The sequence below is a fragment of the Nyctibius grandis genome, chromosome 1 (assembly GCF_013368605.1).
Source record: "Nyctibius grandis isolate bNycGra1 chromosome 1, bNycGra1.pri, whole genome shotgun sequence".
NCBI lineage: Eukaryota > Metazoa > Chordata > Aves > Nyctibiiformes > Nyctibiidae > Nyctibius > Nyctibius grandis.
In genome coordinates this window covers 106,281,616-106,302,199 of record NC_090658.1, presented here as the reverse complement: position 1 = coordinate 106,302,199, position 20,584 = coordinate 106,281,616, and positions in this window count along the sequence as shown.

The following is a 20,584-nucleotide window of genomic DNA, read 5'->3' as shown; positions in this document are numbered from 1 at the left end:
TTTCATCTGCTGTGATGGTAGGTGTACACCATTTGTATAATGACCAGCTGTTAGAGAACTCACCTAATGGTTAGAAAATAGAGAAGCCAGAGCTCATCCCAGGAGATGTGGGATTAACCATCTGGCTTTCAGTTATTGTGAGGTGGAAGATAGGCCACCTGCTTTCAAAACTGATTTGCTGTGAACAGAAAATATTCAGAAGGTGGGCCAGGCGAGGCCTGCTCTCTAACTGCTAGACAATTCATTGAACAAAGACATTTAAAGCTCTGAATATCGTCTGGAGCCATGACTCAAAAGTCTCTTTTTTAATAACAAGTGTTCTCACTGCTACAACCAGACTTACCTCTGCTGGGTCTTCATCTGATCCTGTGATACTTTTCACTAAGCAACGGTTCAAGATGCAAGAGAAGGCATGGAAAGTTAATTTATTCATATTGGAAAATAATGCTACTTTTAGTAAATTTTAAGTCATGTAATACATGAATATGAAAAACTACTGACCTGATGAGACCACAACTATAGCTACTTTTTTAATACATTGTTGTGAAATCCCAGATATGATGCAAAGTCAAAATTTAATCATGGCAGTAATAACATTGCCTTTGGTAATTGATTAACACAATGAATTTTACATTGCTGATACAAAATCTTTAATATATCTTGTCATTCCACTGCATCAGCAAGTAGATCATTATGCTATAGAATCATCTCACTATTCCAGCTAAGAGGAAGCTTGCTCCAGATCTGTATTGTTCATACGGACTTCTTGCTTCCAACAGAGAGACTGGTACAGAGTACTCTACCTCCCTCTTAAGTATGTAAAATTGTAGAGGTTTAGTTCAAAATACAGAAAAATTGTGCTATTTAGAAATGAAATTCTGTTTCACATAAGTTCACATTGCTTTTACAACTGCCTTTTCTGAACATTTGGGCAAGCAAATGCCCACAGAAAGCCATTTCTGAATCCATAAAATCCATGTATTTTAGTTTGGTGCCAAAACAAGAATTGTCTTAAGTGGAAGCAGAAGTGGAGACTGTGTGTATGCTTCAGAGTGAATCACAAACAGTAAGACAGGTTTTGGCTGACCAGTCATAGCCTGCATATGAGATTGTGTCCTACACGAACTGATCTGATCATATGCTCTTTGACCACTCTGAAATAGTAAGAATTATGTTAAAAACCATTGGTGTATACAATGGATATGTCATGAATAAGCAAACTGCCCTGTTTGCTCTCCCAATAATAAATAACCCAGAATTCACTCTCTGCCACAGAACCTTGTCTAGAATATTATCATGCAGAAAAACTCTGGAGAAGAATTTTTAGAATAAAGATGAATTTGGATCACGTTTCTTCCATACCTGACTTCCTGAGGCCCCATGAAAGTATGAGAAGAGATGGCCAATGGCCACTTGTATTACACAGCTCTTCCTATCCAAAAGCACTTAATAAACATCAATTAATGACTTCAGACACCATCAGAGTGTAGCAGTATTCAGGCCAAATTTGGGGAAAACATTTAAGTGTTTGTATATTGTCTACCTACAATACTGCAATTAACCTCAGTATGTTCTTATATACGGATACTTACACGAATTTGCATATGAAGGTCTTGTTTACCCTGCTTGCCTTCATTCTATGTATTTATTCAATGTAACTCATTCATCATTCACTGAACACTCAGTTTCAATACAAAAAAGCTTTCTTTCACTGACACAATATGTATGTATGTATATTTTCTTTCCACAACTGTCTCCAACCGCTTACCCCATTCACTCCACCACTCCCATCCACATGTCCCTTGAAGACAGTCCTCTGTCTCTGATCTTCCTTATGCCTGTCTCTGATCTTCCTTAAGTAACTAAAGTTCTGATTCCTTCCTCCCCAAGGGCTATGGGGCAGGTGATGAACATGGGATTTACAAATGTTGGAGGCAAGGAGGCAGCAAGAAGGAAATCGAAAACATGAAAAAGATTCAGAAGACCACAGAAAGGAAGAGAGTGCATCAGATGAACTGCAAAGTATCAAGGATAATCAGGAGTGTATTTTCTGAGCACACACATTTTCAGAAATAAAAAGTTATGTATTAGTTGCTTTCAGAGTAGATCTCAGACTATTGTTCAAAATACATATGCACATACATATACATATACATTCTTTTCTTCAGTGCAGGAAGCACATTTGCTTCACAATCTGTGAAGCTCAAAGAAATCTTCAGTGCTGAGAAAACAAAAGTATCTTTTGACACAATCGTGTCTAGTTGATCTCTAGGAATTATGATGATGCTTGGTCTTACTGACTGCAGTAGCAGCCTTTATTGAAGAACTGCAAAGAATTCTAAACGTAAGAGAAAACCCTGGTTTGTCAAAAATGCACATGGAGGGAACAGAGGGAAACAAAGAGAGCAGGCACAAGCAGCAGACCACTGCTTTAGCACTCTCCTGAACACTCAGAAAGACAGCTAATCACCTTGTCAGTACACCTCAAGCCTAGATTTGAAAACATTCGTGGCCCCTGTATTATGTCAGTGCAGGTACTGGTGATGGTTTTTTTGAACCTGTTCAGGTATGTCTTCTAATGTGGTCTCCTCAAACTGGTTTATATCCACTTCTATGCTTAACATAACAGCAGCTACATCAAAACATTAGCATAGCTCTGGTCCAAGCTTCCGTACATTATTCTCCAGATGACTGAACGAAGTCCCATAGAAATGTGTTCAAATAAATATAAACATTTATTTAAACTAGTTACTCACAGGACAGGGTTTTTTCCCCGAAATATTACCTGCAGTCTGTTTCTGGAAGAAACATCTTCGCTTTAAGCAGTTTCCTGTAGTGTTTGCACATTCTTCAGAGGTACAGTCCATTGAGAATACAACTGAAACTGCATCACCCTACACCAGTTTGTAGTATTGTCTACAAAGAAAAGTAAAAGCCAGACCAATTATGGCTTGAACACTACCAGTGTCACACTGATAACTGACTACCCTTCTTCAGTCGTGTATTTTTCTAACACCTCAAGCATAGGATATGCTTCCCTTCCAAGCTCCAGCCCATTCCTGACCTAACAGCTGTCATTCAGTTTGGAAATGATAACTCTCACCTCCATTTGTTCCATGAGGTCATCCTTCACTGCCCACTTACTCAATTTTCTAACAACATTTTCACCTTGTCCCATACCAATTTAATATAGAATTTTCACTACGCATTTGCAAAGACTTTCTTTCTCCTCCTTCAAGTAACTTGTTGTAACTTTGATTTACAGCTGACATCACTGTCAATCATGCTAACCGATATCTCATTGTGGCTTTATGCTCATACATTTTAAGCATCCTTTCTACTATCCTGTACATAGACTGTAAACTGCTTAGGAACTATACTATCATCTGAAACACAGATTATGACTAGCATTCCTATGTGCAGATAGGAAGATAACATATGATAAAAACCAGTAATTTTTGTGAGGAACATCAAGAAGAGAGGCATTCACAGGAGAGGAGCAGTACTTCATAATGACCCACTGAGGCATTTGATCAGTATCTACCCAGAAAGGCGGCCATCCACTAAACTGGGAATACAGATGAGTCATTAAAGGCATCCAAGTGTCTTTTTACAGTAACCATTTGACTTTAGTCAGGCAAACCTACATAATATGAGGGAAAAAAAAAGTTCAAGATAGCAAGGCAGAAGAAACAAAGGTGTGGAGAGTGTTTATCTAACATGGAGCTACACCATAAGAACCTGAATTTTTCCACAATGGTTATTCCACATTCATATCGAATGACTTGGAACATGAAGAGCTCATTTAATACAGTTTTTTTTGTTTACAGTGTTTAAAAATTCATGAACTCACTGTATAAACCCACTTGCTGAGATTCGTGCTAAATATTCTTCACTGAAAGCAGTGCCACACCTGCACAAACAAAAACTGGGTATAAATTGGGAAAAAAAAGGCGCAAAAAATTATGTGCAGAACTATTTCTGTACAATATTTACTTGTCTCAACTCACACTGAAGAAAATACTATGATTAAATAACTATGGATCTTATCAGAACAATCTATTTTATAACATTAATGTATATCAGACATATGGTGGTACGTAACAAGCAGCAGGATGTGCCATAATGCTTACTTCCCATGAGTCCTAGTTTGCATATATGTTATACAGAAATGATAGAATAGATTCATTGTTTGTTTTTTTCTAAATGGAACACTAAACATCAAGCATTCTTTACAGGAAGCATAAAGTTAAAACAATATTTGAGGGCAGCATTAGAGAGGAATGATCAATGGGAAGAATAACAGTTTTTCTCTTTTGTTTATTATGGTAGCATTTGGGGACCCCACACTTGGACCAGCAAACCATTGTGCTTGGAACTGTGAAAAAATATAAAAAAAGAGAGAAGAAAACATTGCTGATCCTATAACCCCAACTTCATTGTGACTTGATTTTGATTTTTTAACACATAGGTATACTGATCTTTGTACTCTGCTCAGAATGCAAAGCACAGATACGCTTTGTAGTCAAGTGCAATTTTTTTGCTTTATTCAAGCTATAATAGCAAAGGTCTGCTTATATGTACAAACACTTCCAAAAGGTTTAGATAAAAACTTATCTCTTAGGTAATTCATAATACTTTTTACACAACAAGATGAACATGAAAGAAGTTTGCTTCCTAAAATTGGGACAGAACATCAAGAAAGCATGTATATTTGCTTCTGTATGCAACCTGAACAATTTTTCAATACTAAAAGTCATGAAAACCTTGAAAATCCCTGATATGTTCAAAACTTCAGGGTATGTCAACACTATTCATTTGGAACACAATATTACAAGAAATTCCAGCTGTGGTGGACATATAACTTTGTGATGATACAGCAAAAAGATTGATAAAATAACCGTATGACACCAATCTCAATGTATTATTGTCTATGGACATCAAGCTTGTTAAATACAACTAAGCCAGCATTTGTATGATGGCAGAAATATTTAAGAAAAGAAGAATGTAAACACGAGGCAGGTTAGTCATTGCGTTAGACTGAAAAAGTCCTCCGTAAGTTTCATCAGGAATGCTGTTTGCTAAAACATCTGCCAAAATGAGATTTTTCATCTCCTTGGAGCTTTGCTTACTCTATGCCTGAATGACTCCAGGAAAACATGATTCTCTGCTTAACTATCTCAGAAAGCAGAAAGCATGCAAAAAAGTTATTTTAATTACTGCTCAATAAAAAATATTACTCAATTTTGTTGAGGTTTTCTTCATGCTCACAATACTCTGATGGCAAATACTTCTCTATCTTATATACCAAATGTCTTCTTTCTCTTATCTGTAAAAATATAGTTTTCAGTCTGGCTACAAAGAGGAACTGACATTAACTTCAGTAAATAACTTACCACCAATAAAATAGTTGCTTTCTGGAATTTGACATTGAAACCATAATCTTCTGCAGTGGTCATAACCTAAATCAGAAAAATCACCATATAGCTATAAACATCCACACTACATTTATGGCATGTTCACCTTTTTATTCATACACTCAGTGTAGTAAACCACGCACAGTTAAGTTCCCCTCTTGTATGTGATTGGGCACAACTACAAACCTGAACTTGTGATATTATACATCATTGTAATGATCATGTTAACATAGTCATGATTAGGACATTATTTAACTCAATACAATCTGTCCACTTGCCTACTCACTAATTAGGGGGAAAAGATGGAAGTAATTGTGGTGAAAAGTATCACAGATAAGAGGAGAATGCGTGGTCTAGCGCAGTCCCTCAAGGGTCGGTACTGGGACCAGTACTTTTCAATATATTCATTAATGACTTGGATGAGGGAATAGAGTGCACTGTCAGCAAGTTCGCTGATGACACAAAACTGGGAGGAGTGGCTGACGCGCCGGAAGGCTGCGCAGCCATTCAGAGAGACCTAGACAGGCTGGAGAGTTGGGCGGGGAGAAATTTAATGAACTATAACAAGGGCAAGTGTAGAGTCCTGCATCTGGGCAAGAACAACCCCATGTACCAGTACAAGTTGGGGGCAGACCTGTTGGAGACCAGCGTAGGGGAAAGGGACCTGGGGGTCCTAGTGGACAGCAGGATGACCATGAGCCAGCAGTGTGCCCTTGTGGCCAAGAAGGCCAATGGCATCCTGGGGTGTATTAGAAGGGGTGTGGTCAGCAGGTCGAGGGAGGTTCTCCTCCCCCTCTACTCTGCCCTGGTGAGGCCGCATCTGGAGTATTGTGTCCAGTTCTGGGCCCCTCAGTTCAAGAAGGACAGGGAACTGCTAGAGAGAGTCCAGCGCAGAGCCACGAAGATGATTAAGGGAGTGGAACATCTCCCTTATGAGGAGAGGCTGAGGGAGCTGGGTCTCTTTAGCTTGGAGAAGAGGAGACTGAGGGGTGACCTCATTAATGTTTATAAATATGTAAAGGGCAAGTGTCAAGAGGATGGAGCCAGGCTCTTCTCAGTGACATCCCTTGACAGGACAAGGGGCAATGGGTGCAAGCTGGAACACAGGAGGTTCCACTTAAATATGAGGAAAAACTTCTTTACGGTAAGGGTGACTGAACACTGGAACAGGCTGCCCAGAGAGGTTGTGGAGTCTCCTTCTCTGGAGACATTCCAAACCCGCCTGGACACGTTCCTGTGTGATATGGTCTAGGCAATCCTGCCCCGGCAGGGGGATTGGACTAGATGATCTTTCGAGGTCCCTTCCAATCCCTAACATTCTGTGATTCTGTGAAAGATGTGTTAGGGAGCAGGCAAAGGCATATATCTGGTCTATCTATTTCTCTTTGGCTCATGTTAGAAGTTGAGAGCCAGAAACAGTGATAAGCATTAGCAGTACTGCATCTGAAACATTCTTTTTGAAAGGAGAAAATTAAAAACTTCAGCTGGAGATGTGAAGCCTTGGAATGGGTGTCAGAAATCAGAGCATACAGCCTTCACTAATACCTTATTTTATTTTGTTCTTTCTAAAGATATGCTGCTCAATCCATCCTCCCATGCACAATCACACACACAAAACCCCCATATTCTAGTCCAACAATGGAGTAAATCCCATGGCTAAAAAACCCAATATGCAGCTGTGAGCAAGTGATAAAGCTACCTGCCAGCTCGGCTGTAAAGGCATGTGGGAGGGTTTTTTTCCTCCCTTTGGAACAATGTGAACAGGGTTGTGATTGCTACCTGTGGAGTTTTATCACATAAAGCAAAATGCCAGTGTTGTGCTACAACATTTCATCAGTGTCTCATCGCTCTTTATTGGATATGTAATGACAGTTCAAAACTGCATGGCAACCTTCCTTTGAAATATGATGATGTCAGGAAGCCTGACACCATGTTAGTTCCCTCCCTCCTTTTAAACTGAAAGCTCAGACCTGCAGAAGACTCATGTGAAAAATTACAAATCCAAAGCAAGTCATTTGCCAAAAAATGTAGATTCACTGAAATAAAAATATTTTATATAAGCATCTTGGTTTCAGTAATGCATAGCACAAACATAGGCAGGCTTTTAACCAGAAAAATATCTGGTTCTGATACCTGATCTCTTCCTAGCTAACCTGGAAGGCAACTTGGACCTTGGGTCACAAGCTTCATGACTTTAAGAGGTTAGGGACATGTGTATAAAAACTGGAGTTCCTAAGGTTTCCAGGCCTGGATCTGAAGAAAACCCCACTATGTATACAGGACTGGGGTCAGAGATCGTGACAACGAATTTCTATCGCAACTGGATTCCTGAAGTTGGTGAGTGCTAATTCACAGCACACGGCTCAGGAGCCTGGAGAATGTAGATCAAGTGGGGACTCAGGGCTTCCACACCTCCTGGTGTGAATTTGTGAGCCTAGAGAAACTCAGAGCAACAGCCTAAGCCAAACTTTTCAGTGTTTACAGACTCCCAATAGTTAGAACAGGAGTTCTTAGTTTAGGAGGGGCTTCCCAAGCTGTCCACCCCAAAAAAAGGCTGAAAAAAATAATTATTCACAGTGCCAGAATGTGTAATGAATCATTTTGTCAGAGGGACTAAACTCAGGTGACAGTGTGCTTCCTCAAGCTGGGGACAAGGTTCACAGAGCCTATGGACCATATGCCAAACTGTTACTCCTCTGAGACTCTTGTAGTCTTGCATTGTCACGCTTTGATCAGCTCCTGAAGATTTTATATGTTGATAAGCTTCTGCAGAATGGTTACTTACAATATATGGCCACTTAGTGATTTCAGTGGACTTCATGTGATAGCCTACTGTGGTACCGGATTTTTTAAAGCACTAAAAGTTGTCCTCACTCTATTCTCATTTAAGCCAAAGGGGCACCAGAGACATAAAGTCAAGATAGTGTTAAGTGTCTTTAAATACAGCCCTCTACACTCTTCGAGGGATATGGTTAATAACTATCATCAGTCATGATTGTGCAAGGATAAAGATTTTACAGGCTGGAACCTACCTAAATTTAAATAATCTGCTGGATTTCATGCTGCACAACTGCATATAAAAGTGTACATTGGCCCCAGAGAGAGTAAAACTCATTATTCAGGAAGGTACCACCTTATCACGGATACAGATGAATTAATTCTTACAGTGTGAAAACAGGTTGCTTAGCAACAGGCAAACACAAGATAGACTAAACTGGTATATTATATCCAGCTCTTCAGAAAGGCTAATTTTACAAAGCTCAAGAAAATATGAACACAGATAGAGCTGTTTAAAATGATTCTAAAGGATGTTCTCGCCAGCACACTGTACAATGGCACTAATACTCACCTTTCTCTACTGGAAATACTTTACTGGATACACCCTTGGGTTACCTGCCCTTTTCATAGACTTGCCCTATTGTCACACCCTGGCTGACCCAGATCATTCTTCTTTCCAACTGATCAGCCCCCAGCTTCTGGAAGAAATTCTTGTTATTAGTCCCTAAATGCATGACCTGGCACTTTTCATTATTAAATGTAATCCTGTTCTATTACTGCAGTCCTTGAGGTCATCCAATTTCTTCTTTGTATTGATAATACTTCCCAGATTTTGTCATCAGCAAGTTTCATTACCACATTCCTACTATTTCTGCCAAGATTATTAATTAAACTATTATATGAGATTAACCTCCAAACCCAGTCCTTGAGGAACTCTACAGGCAATCTCTTTCCATCACAATTCTTCTTTAAACCAACTTGTTGTCATATTGTCCTTAGCCAGTTCTCCTCTCAGCTCCTGTATTTCTATCCATTTTTGCTACTCTTCATTTTAACTAATATCTTCCCAAATGGTGGTGTACTGAATGCTCAGATGAAGATCAGATAGAATGTATTGGATTTCCATTACTTTCCAAATCATCTAAGACTGATAAAGAGCTTTATGGCTTACAGTCAAGAGTCTTAAACTGGTTAGTTGGCAAACCTAGTATGATCTATGTTCACATAACAAACACCAGGACAGTAGGGAAATTTCAGAATAATAGATATGTGATCATCTCAGGTAATATCTTTGAAGAAATAAATGTTTTAGACATCTGAATAACTAGGTTGTCATCAAAACCAAGCGAAACTGCAGTGAAACCCAGAAATGCTGATAAAGGATTTCTTCAAAAACTGAAGACAGGAATACAATTAATGTCAGAAATGTTGATTTTATGGAAAACAGATCTCAAACAAAAGTGTTTTCATTCTTTCATAAAACTGATGAATGGAATTACATACGCTTATATAGACTTGGAAAGCATTTGATGGGCACTACATTACACTGTGTTTAATAAATGAGCATCATACTATCCATAATGGACATGGTAAATAGGTTAAAAGATACCATGGACAGTATATACACTGAATCTTAGGCTCACCTTGGAGTCACCCAAAAGGACGTACATTGACCTATCTGGTGTGTATTATACATTGTACCCCCCAGCAAAGCCACTCAGGTTATGGGGAAGATTTTCTTTTTTTCTTTTTTTTTATATTTCATGGAGTGGAATCAGAGAGAGGAAGAGAGATGAAGTAGGGTGCAAAAATGCCAGAAATCATTGTTATTTGGAAACTTTTAATACGTGAAGCCTGCACATGCAAGTGAGCTTGAAATACATTTTGAAAATGTATGAACCTCTTAAGCAAGCAAAGTCAGATTCATCCTGAAAATTCAAATGGGGCTGGACCACCCCTGTGATCAAGCTAAAAGACTGACAGACAAGGAAGGTTGAGAACTTGGACCCAAGGGCAATCTGGTTAAGATCTGGTATGAGATGCTACCTTACTGAAATCCCTTCAAGAACTGTTGTCACTGAAAAGTTTTCCATTGACTGGGAGTGTTTTTCAGGCAATCACAAAGGAACTGGTTCAAGGCCTGATTCTGTTCAACATTTTCATTAGTGATCTAGCTAAATATTAGTACACATGACCATATAGTTAGTGGAGTGATAAATAATGATGAGGAAAAGGAATCATGCAGAACAATCTGTCTCACTTGCTAAGTTTGGCCTCTGTTTAAACAGCATATAATTTAGTAATGCAAAATGCAAAGTTATATTTGTAGAAACCAGGAATAGAAGTAAAACCTACAAGTATGACAGACTGTATCCTGAAAAGCAGTGACTAAGAAACATCTAAGAATCATAGTAGACTACCAACTAAACATAAACTGCTGGTGCATTGCTATCACTGTGCTGTATACAGTACTGGTAAAAGTAATCCAAGGAGATTGAAGCTAGGTCTAGGAGTTATATCTAGTTATATCTAGAAAAAGGTGTTGAAAATTCAGCAGTACAGAAGAGAATACAGAATAATTTGAGGGCTGTAGAAAATGCCTTTCAGAGAGGGACAAAATAGATCCATCCAGTTTTATCAAAAAGATGAAGCCATGAGACAATTACAGAATCTAAGTGCATTTGGAGGGAGAAAATACCAGGTGCGAAGGCTATTTAATCTCACAGGAGAGAGCAAAGCAGGAACCAGTGGCTTGAAGTTGAATCCACAGAAACTCATGTGAAAGCTAAGGCATAAATTTTCAGTGATGAGAATGTGTAACTATTGAATTTTCCCATTACTGACACCAAGCTTCAATTACAGATTTGATCTGTTTTCAAAAGATGTGCCTTAGAAAAACAATGACCTGTTATGAGCAACTAGATGATCTAGCAATTTTTGCCTTAAATTTATCCATGCCAAACAAATGACAACATAATTTCTCTATCACTTGCCAGACATTCTCTATATTTCTTAGACTTTACCAAAAAAGACTAATGCAAATATTTTTTGTATTTAAGAAATATTATTAGTGTCACTTTCATCTTTCTTCAGCAGTAAAATAAATCCTCTAATAGCAGTATAACTGTGCAGACATCTAAAGAAGAGTGAAACGATCACTAACACATTGTAGAAATGTAATAATTAAATATAAATTGCTTTTTCACACATAATACGACAAGTGCAAGGTCTGATATTTCAGCAATGACATGATTGATAGAACGGACTGCACACATTCCATTTCCTTTCCAATGATCTGCCCTGCCAATGCTATACAGCTTCCATTTCTACACTGATGGATCATGAAATACTGGATCTTAGTCCTGTCACTGGTACATTACAGAATATTGCCTGTTCTGGGCTTCAGGCCATATTGAAAGAAATTCAGCATTTGTGGTGGAAACAGAAAGAATGAAATATTTCTCTAGCAAGATTTTTTTCCCCTGCTTTTCAAAAGAAAAAGTGCATCTTGAAACTAATCAGTAGCTTAGAATGTTAAATCCCAGCAGAACTTTATGGGCAAAGTGGAGCAACAGAAATAGGTATCAGATGGATATTACAACCACATCATCATATGTGGTATATGGCAGACTTACGAATGTATGTGTTTAGACCTTAAAAGAAAGCCAGTGGAAATATCTGAAGTGCCAATGAAGTACGGAATTACTATTGATAGCAGCATTTAGAATAGAATAGAATAGAATAGAATAGAATAGAATAGAATAGAATAGAATAGAATAGAATATTATTTTCAGTTGGAAGGGACCTGCAGCGATCATCTAGTCCAACACCCTGACCAGTTCAGGGCTGACCAAACGTTAAAGCATGGTATTAAGGGTATTGTTCAAATACCTCTTAAACACTGACAGGCTTGGGGCATTGACCACCTTTCTAGGAAGCCTGTTCCAGTGTTTGACCACCCTCTCAGGAAAGAAATGCTCCCTAATGTCCAGTTTAAACCTCCCTGGTGCAGCTTTGATCCATTCCCATGCATCCTGTCACTGGATACCTGGGTCTGTATCAAAGTCATATAGCAAATGTAACAGCAAAAGTTATTCTGGGGGAAAAATTAAAACAAAAGCGGGGAGAAAGGGAAGAGGAAAGGGGAAGGGAAGACTCCCCAGTGGCCAAATGAGAAGAGAAGTGATGGGAGTTCCCAGGCAAGTGTCTTTCCCCAGGAGGTGTCCAGCAACTTGGTTGAAAGCTTACAGGGCTGCAAGCAAAAAGCAGACTACAGAAAAAGAAAGAGAAGGCCCTTAGCACTACAAAGGCTAAGGGACCTAAGGCACTGCAACGTCACCAATACATGCCAACATTAAATTATAGAAAAAAAATCTCAGTCATTGTGAGGAGAAACAGGATTTGAACTCAAAGAAAGATTCTTGGTTTTATCAATTAATTCAACAATTTCAGTCACTGGGGAAAAATGTGTCTTTTCATTTGGCTTCTCAGGTGCTAATCAATTCTTAATTATCTTTAACCATATTGACCTGCTCCCACTGTTTGTGCCATATAGATTAATGAATGACATTCTAAAGAACACAGTATCACACTTGGTGAGCAAGAGATTCATGTATTATTCACTCTACATAAATATATACTGTTACTTAAGCAGTTAGCCAGTCTTTGGGGCTGACAGGTTGTTTGTGTGAGGAGACGCTGATAGTGCAATCTTGTTTTTTTACATCAACATTAAAAAAATACAAAATCCTTTTTCTGTGAACACAGAAATAAATAAGTCTCTTAGTTCACAGCTCTGCCCTGGATTTCTTACTTGCAAAAGCTGCTTTTCTCAGGACCACATTCCCAAGGCTGGTTCAGGCTATGCCTGGTACTTCCTTGGTAGCTCCTTTCTTTTCTTCTCTGAGTTTTCTGCCTTAACAACACAACAGCCTAAAAAAACCTCACCAGCCTTTCATCTGCTTTTCTTTCATACCCAGAAATAAGTACCCAGGTTTGGGACTGAGGCTGCAGTCTAGTTCTTTGAAGAACTGCTTTTTTTTTTTTTTTCCCCCAGTGGTTGTGCTCTTCTCTCTTGATGCAGAAACAAAGCATTTGGAGGAGGTGAGGGGCCTGAGAGGTCAAAGCACAAAATGTAAGAGGGAAAGTGCTGTTGTGTAGGCAGAGTAGGGAGAAGGACAGAAGTCACTGTACATAAACAGAGAAACACATGCCTCAGGAAAATCCAGGAAAGAAAGAATATAGAGTTGGAAGAGATTAAACTGAAACTGGAGAATTATTTGAGCACTTACTCATGTTCACAAGGCTTTTTCTCCCATGGTTTCCACAGCCAAGTGCAACAAGCTTGTGGAAGACAATCCCTTCCAATACGATATATTGAAAAAAAGTATTCCTAGATTTGTTTGTAACACTGAGAAAAAGGGGAAGGATATTCTGAATTTGTGCTTTGTTCAGCTGAAGATAGAAGTACCTTTCTGTTTTCTGCTGTCCTTTTCCTAAGATAACCTAATTTATCCCAATCAGATATTGAATGATTTACTCTGGCTTCTGCCAAATGTCATGGCAGCCAAAAATGTGTCAGAGCCTAGTCTTGGCTCTTCCATGCTCTGCCATTCCTATGAGGGCAGTTGGGACAGGTGCTTGGTGAAGGGTATTCTGACTTTATGGAAGGGAAAGGTTGAGGTCCTTAGGTCACATTTTTTTCTACAGCTTTAATGGATTCATACCAAACAGGAATCTGGCTTCAGAATTATGATAGATGAGTCCTTTGTCTGATTCGCTGATTTGGACAGGAGTGAGATAAGTGAGAACTGGTCTAGAATTTTAAACCATGGTCTGTAAAACAATGAGACAGGTTTTTTCTGTTGATGTAAATAAAAAAGGTTACATGGAGATGCACCAGATACACAGAAGACTCAGCGATATACCGAGAAATGTGCACAGAATGAAAACACCCCTGCACATAGAAGGCCAAAAAAAAAAAAAGTCTGACCTTATGCTCATTTAGAGCCTGTTTTGACAGATGAGGTGGGATCTGAGCAGATACTTAAATTCGGTCCATATCCTCTCCTGAGATCTATTCTAAAAGCGCAGATACTCTAGTTCTCCTACGCAGAGTACAAGTACAATAACAGCTTTCAAAGACTGCCAGGTAATAATATTGTGCCAGGAGACATGTCACAAATAAACACTGAATTGAAAGAGCATTTGTAGTGCCTTGGTATATCAAGCATTGATCCAAGTACTTCTCACAATTTAGAAGTTTAATCCTGAACTGTATGTATTTTCAGAATTTAATACTTCGAAAGGGATAAATTCCTCATCAAGTATTGCCTTATTCAAAACCCTGGACTTTTCCAAGGATAGATACATATCTTTGTGTGTGGCAACATGAACGGTGATAGCACAGTTTACAAATCCCTCTCCAAAGCAGAGATTCTATTCCTTACTATGGATTTTCCAATGTTTTAAGTATCTTTAGATATTCTGCACCATACAGTCAAGCTCTTTACAGGAATATGTGTGCTTCTGTAACTGTTGCTGCATTAGGGCCCATATGCTTGCTTTATTGCATGGGAGCATGAATGTGCCGTTTTAATTCTCTTTACTGCTTTCATCTAAAGGACAACATATTCTCCTTCTGGTTCATGACTAAATATGTAACTAGAGTTACTATAACTCAAAGAGAAGTGAAAGCCAGGGGGAAGATGAGGATGTGTCCAGGGGAAAACATGGAGGAGGAGGTTCTTGCACTAAGCTGCTAAGTGCAGCATGAGTGGAGGCCTGTATCAAGTGCCTCTACACAAATGGATGCAGTGTGGGAAATGAATAAGAGGATTTACAAGTTCTTGCATATCTGTAGAGAAGCCATATCGCTGGGATAGAGAAATGTGGTGGGACAGCTCACATGACTAAGTGCTGCAATGGCTTTTTGACCAATTTTTTTATATCAGAGGACAGACCAACACAGGTGACATTGTGGTATGTATCTGTTACATATCACCTGATCAGGAACACAAGAAGATGAAAGCTTCTTTAGGGACATCACTTTCACATGCCCTGGTATGCATGGGGACTTCAGCCCCTCTGATATCTGCTGGAAGGACATACAGCTGGTTGCAAACAATCAGGGAGATTTCTAGAGTGTGTTGACAAGTTGAGTTCCTCCTGCTGAAGGGGATCAACTGACTAGGGAGATGCTCTGCTGGACCTATTACTCTCACATAACTAAGAATTGACCAAGGATATGAAGGTCAAGGGCAGCCTTGGCTGCAGTGACCTTAAGATTTTGGAGTTTAAAATTCTGAGAAAAGTGAGCAAGAGAAATAGTAGAATCACAACCCTAGACCTAAGGAGATCAAATTTCAGCTTGTCAGGAATCTGCTTCGCCGGATACCATGGGAGACATTTTCAAACAAAAACTGCAAATTTGGGGAAGCATCTACTTACTTTTTGAAATACTTACACACTTACGCAATTACTACTATGCAATGTACATACTTTCACTATAGTGATAATTGTACAGAAGTAGAGATAGAATCATTAATCACCATCTACTCAGCTCTTCAAAAATGTGAACTGAAATTAGAAGACTATGCTAGAGTCCAAATATGAAGACTAAGTGGTGGTTAACATTTGCATAAGATATGTAATACAGGCAATATAGACAACATGGATTATATAATGCATATAATATAATGAACATCTAATATATATGTGACAATTTAAAAAAATCCATGTGTCATAGTTGGATCCTAAATATATATATACAATCATGTATATCAAGGCGGGAAGGCTGTTAAGAAGAAATAATACCTGTAAATATTCATCAAAGTGAATTTGGGGGTTTCAAGATTTTTGAAAGTCTAGTCCTTGTTAAAGTATTGATTAGGAAACATAGCTTCGAACAGGCAAGTATGGACAGGGGGTGGAGCAGGCTGTACAGGAGTAACAAGACTTTAAGAAAGGAACGTTACTTCTGTAGGTTTGTTGTATACAGTAGAGGCAGAACATTTTTTCTAGAAGGCACCTCAGAGCAAACTAAAATAGGCTGCTACTCTGAAGTATTTCATAAAGGATCTTCTACCAAATACTGAGAAAGCCTAGAGAAATTATTCTCCGGTGCCTGAAGTTAGTCACTGTAAATACCCCCCGATGTCCTGCTTTATACTATGCCTTTATATAAAAGTAGATAAAATAATTGGACTGTCATAAAAATATGGCAAAGGTACTTGTGCAAATAAGGAAGGCTTCTTTGATGTAAATTTGAATTTTGAACTTTAGGAGATGCATGATGATATTAAACTAAATCAGAAAGAATCCCTGTGGTTGGGAAGACAAAGATAAAAGCAGAGTATGGATTTATTCTGCCTCCATTTCTCTCTCTTTGACCATTACTTGGAATACTAAACTAATGAGTAAAGGAAAAAAAATAATGTTAAGATTTAAATATTAACATTTTCTTACTTTAAAAAAGTAGACCCTGTTTTTAACCTTTATTTAGCCATTTAATCATTCCATTTGTGTAGGACACATTTAGACCCTCATTCTAGGATACTTATGAAGACAAGAAATATACATTTAAAATTTGCTTGGGTACAAACTGCAGGACTGGATTCTTTGTAAGTCAGAATTTAAAGTAGAAAAAAAAATTCTGCTAGACTGTAAGACAAGTTAGCCAAATGTCTAATGAAACTTGTTTACACAGCACTATAATAAAAATATAGATGTTATGTATGTGCATCCTAAGCACGTCACATCACCAGTCTAAAACATTTTATATCACCCTGAAGGTCCTTTAGACAACAGTTTGAAGCAAACTTTTTGCTTACTCTGTTTTTTTACCCCTATTTACATGCCTTGAATATGTACAAGGTTAACTTTGAAAGAGGTGATGCATTCCCTCTGTGCTTTCCATATTGGGAAAGATATTTTGGATATGTATCTGTTTTATCTTTATTTGAAAGGATTTCACAAATAGATTGTTTTATACTTCTCGTCATGATCAAAAGAGAAAAAGACCTGGATAAGCCATGATCAAAAGAAATTTAAAAACAATCCCATAATAATTCATTTGAGCATAAATAGACAAATAAATAAATGCAAGTCAAATCAGACTGAACAGACAGATGGCAACTAAAAATCATAAATAAATAACAATAAACTTATGACCTATGCATAAGACCTTCATGCAGTACAAAGAATATACAAAGGCAAAATCAGTAGCAAGTAGTGTTTTTACTCTTACTATGTAAAATAAAAATTTCTGCTTAGAATTTAAAAGATGTCTAGTAAAGATATCTTGTTTCTTCAATTTTCATGGATTGTTGCATATCTATTATAGCTTGGTATGCAGAATGATTTTTACAAAGGAAAACCATCAGAATAACCAGCAGCCATGTGATAGGAATGTCCTTGGATCCAAAAAAGAAAGGCAAAAAAAGAGAAATGTTGAAATGCCAGTACCCTTAGTGCAACATTTGGTATAAAAACGTTGAAATGAAAATATTGGTGCTTAAGATCAGCAATCGATTCAATATTGAATACTGTGTCAAAGGCTGTGCCTTTGTCTTTAGGAAGTATGACAGTGCAGTAGCTTTCAAACATGTAGAGATTTAGCAACACTTTTTTAGTGAGTAATTGTACTGAATTCCATGGAATTTTCAGGATAAAAAAGTTTATTTTGCTTATTATGCATGCTCTAAGGCAATCACAATGGTGTAATTTATCACTGGGGTAGACCAAGAATTAAGTCAATCAACATGAGGTAACAAACTCATTGTCCAGTATTTACCTACTATTTTAAATAATCTCTATTATGTCCTAGACAATCACCATATTATGACATGGAATTTACTCAACATCAAATAGGTGATGACTTACTCATATAAGAGGTGAATTTAAAAGCTTTGTGAGAAAAATCTATACGGATGCTTTCTAAAATCAATGGAGAAAAGGAAGTTCTCAAGTGAAAAAACAGAGCAGTTTAATTAGGGTCCAACTCTGAACCATCCATAGAAGGAGCCTTTCAATTAGCTATAACGAAAGCCTAGGGAAACTAGGGAGAGATAGTTGTTATGAACACCCTCCTCTGTCAGTATAAAATTGGAACTGTGGCTGCTGAATGGTTATTACAGCTTAGGGTGCAAAACCTTAAATTAATTATCATTAGGTCTGAAAAAGAGAGGAAAAAAACCCCTAAGGTTATATCCAAATGGATTACAGTAGAATGGATAATAAACAGTTACTCACACCTTCTAGTCCTGAACTTCAAAATAATGACTAGGGAATGCATTTCCTAGGATGTTCCAAGTGATTTACAGATTTATCTTTCTTCTCCAATATCAGTATTACCACTGAACCCTGGGGCCACTGTCAGACTGTTCAACAGATACTGTTCAATATCTTCAACAGTTTAAAGACAAGGAAGACAAGTAACATTAGAGTGGGAGACAGAAGCCTGAAGTCATATACAGGTATGCTAAATTACTTATCTACACCTGGCAATTTCTTGCATTTTTACAGATAAGATTGGTGGGACTGCTTGTTATAGAGGTTCGTTTACATTTCCCATTATAACATTATGCACTTAGCTGCATATAATCTTGCAAAATTTTATCAGTTGCAACTGAAACTTTTTAACTCAGAGGCCAAACTCTTTGGGAAAATCTTTGTCAAGCTCATTGAGTGCCTCCTGAGGGTAAATATAGGATAAGTGATATTGTAAACTCAAGGAAAAAGTATTCTGAGGGCTATTTGCCCTGTAGAGATCTCGTACTCAAATGCTTTGACCTAAGGCATATTTCTAAAATGTGCCTTATCTAACTTCATGCAAATATATCTAAAATTATACGGGTTGGAAAACTCAGGATGTTGCCACTTACACATGGTCTTTTGATCCTAACATCTGGTGTAGATGCTTTCTTTGTTTGGTGAGCCTGCTTCAGCCAGTGCAGAGTAGTACTTTCTACACAGCTGCTAGTTTGGATGGCTGTGGGCCATGAGGAGTCCAAGAGCAAATTCTGTACATCTGTACATAGAGCAGGAGTGCTCTCCTCTGCACTCACTGAGCACTGAGGAACTGTGGACATTCAAAACTGGAAAACAAACAAGCTGAGCCTAAATAGGTATGAGAGGGTGAATTAGGGACAAAAAAACCCCACCTGAGGAAAAGCAGTACAAAATTGGAACTAGGAGTGCTGTGGGTAAGAACAACCACAAGACGGTAGAAACTAGAAAGTGAAACCACAGCTGGGTTGGCAAAGACACAGCAAGACAGAGAGAAAAACAAGAGCCAGGGGAACAGGATGCAAGCAGGTATGAAGAAAGAACCAGAGGGGTTAGTGAGCAAAATTAGCTGGCAAAGCATTGGGGCTGAGATTGGGAAGGGAACTGGAAAGGGCACGTGTGAGGCAGTGGCACAGATCTCAGGAAGAGCTGGGGTACTGGAGGGAATCAGGACAAGGCTCGTACCATGCCGTAGCTGTAGGAATGTAGGCACGTGAGGAACAGGAAGAGTAATTGAGAAGCAAAGACAGACAGACCTGGGGCTAAGCAAAGAAACTGGGGAAAAGATAGGGTCTGACTGCACCAAAGATTAAGAGAGGGGTAGAGAGTACGGCAGAAGCCTGGAGTGAGGGGAGCAGCTGGATAATGCCCTGCTGCATCCTGTCACCATGGAAAAGGTGGAGGAAGAGTTCTGGGCAAAGCCTACTTGGTTACTTGAACAGTCTCCTACTTATTCAATAAATTACTTAATAAAGAATTCATTTGATCACCAGGTAATGTAGTCAAGTAGCCAGAGAAGGAATGCCTGTTCTTGATGTGCTAATTTCAAAGCTCTAAGCATAATATCTCAGATTCTCAACTTGTAGAAAAATGCTGGATCCCAGTGACAAGATAGGGGTCTATAAGATTGAAATTCACTTTATTCTCCACATCTGGCAGTGACAAATGACAAGTATGGCTAAAAAAACTAAATGTACTACGTAATCACAAATTACTATAAACCATTACTGTGGGGTCGCTAAGGAAAAGATGAAGTAAGTTTGCGTTCGATTGGTTTATGAACATGATTAGTTGACATGGTCATTGGTAAAAACAGGAAGCGGCCTTAGTAACAGCTTGAAAAAATCTCTGTTTCTACCTTCTACTTTTAGTAAAATTATACAGAGCTATACTTTTCCTTTGGAAAATAACACAGTTCTCAAGCACATGCAGCAATACAGTAGCATTTTCTAATTTTCCTGTTTTATACTGGGGATATATTTATCTTTCAGTATGATAAATAACAAGTTCTATAAAACTCTGCACATTAAATGATGCCAGATCATAAAAGTGGCAATGCTGCTTCATATGACAAGAATATAAATAGATAAAATGTACAATAC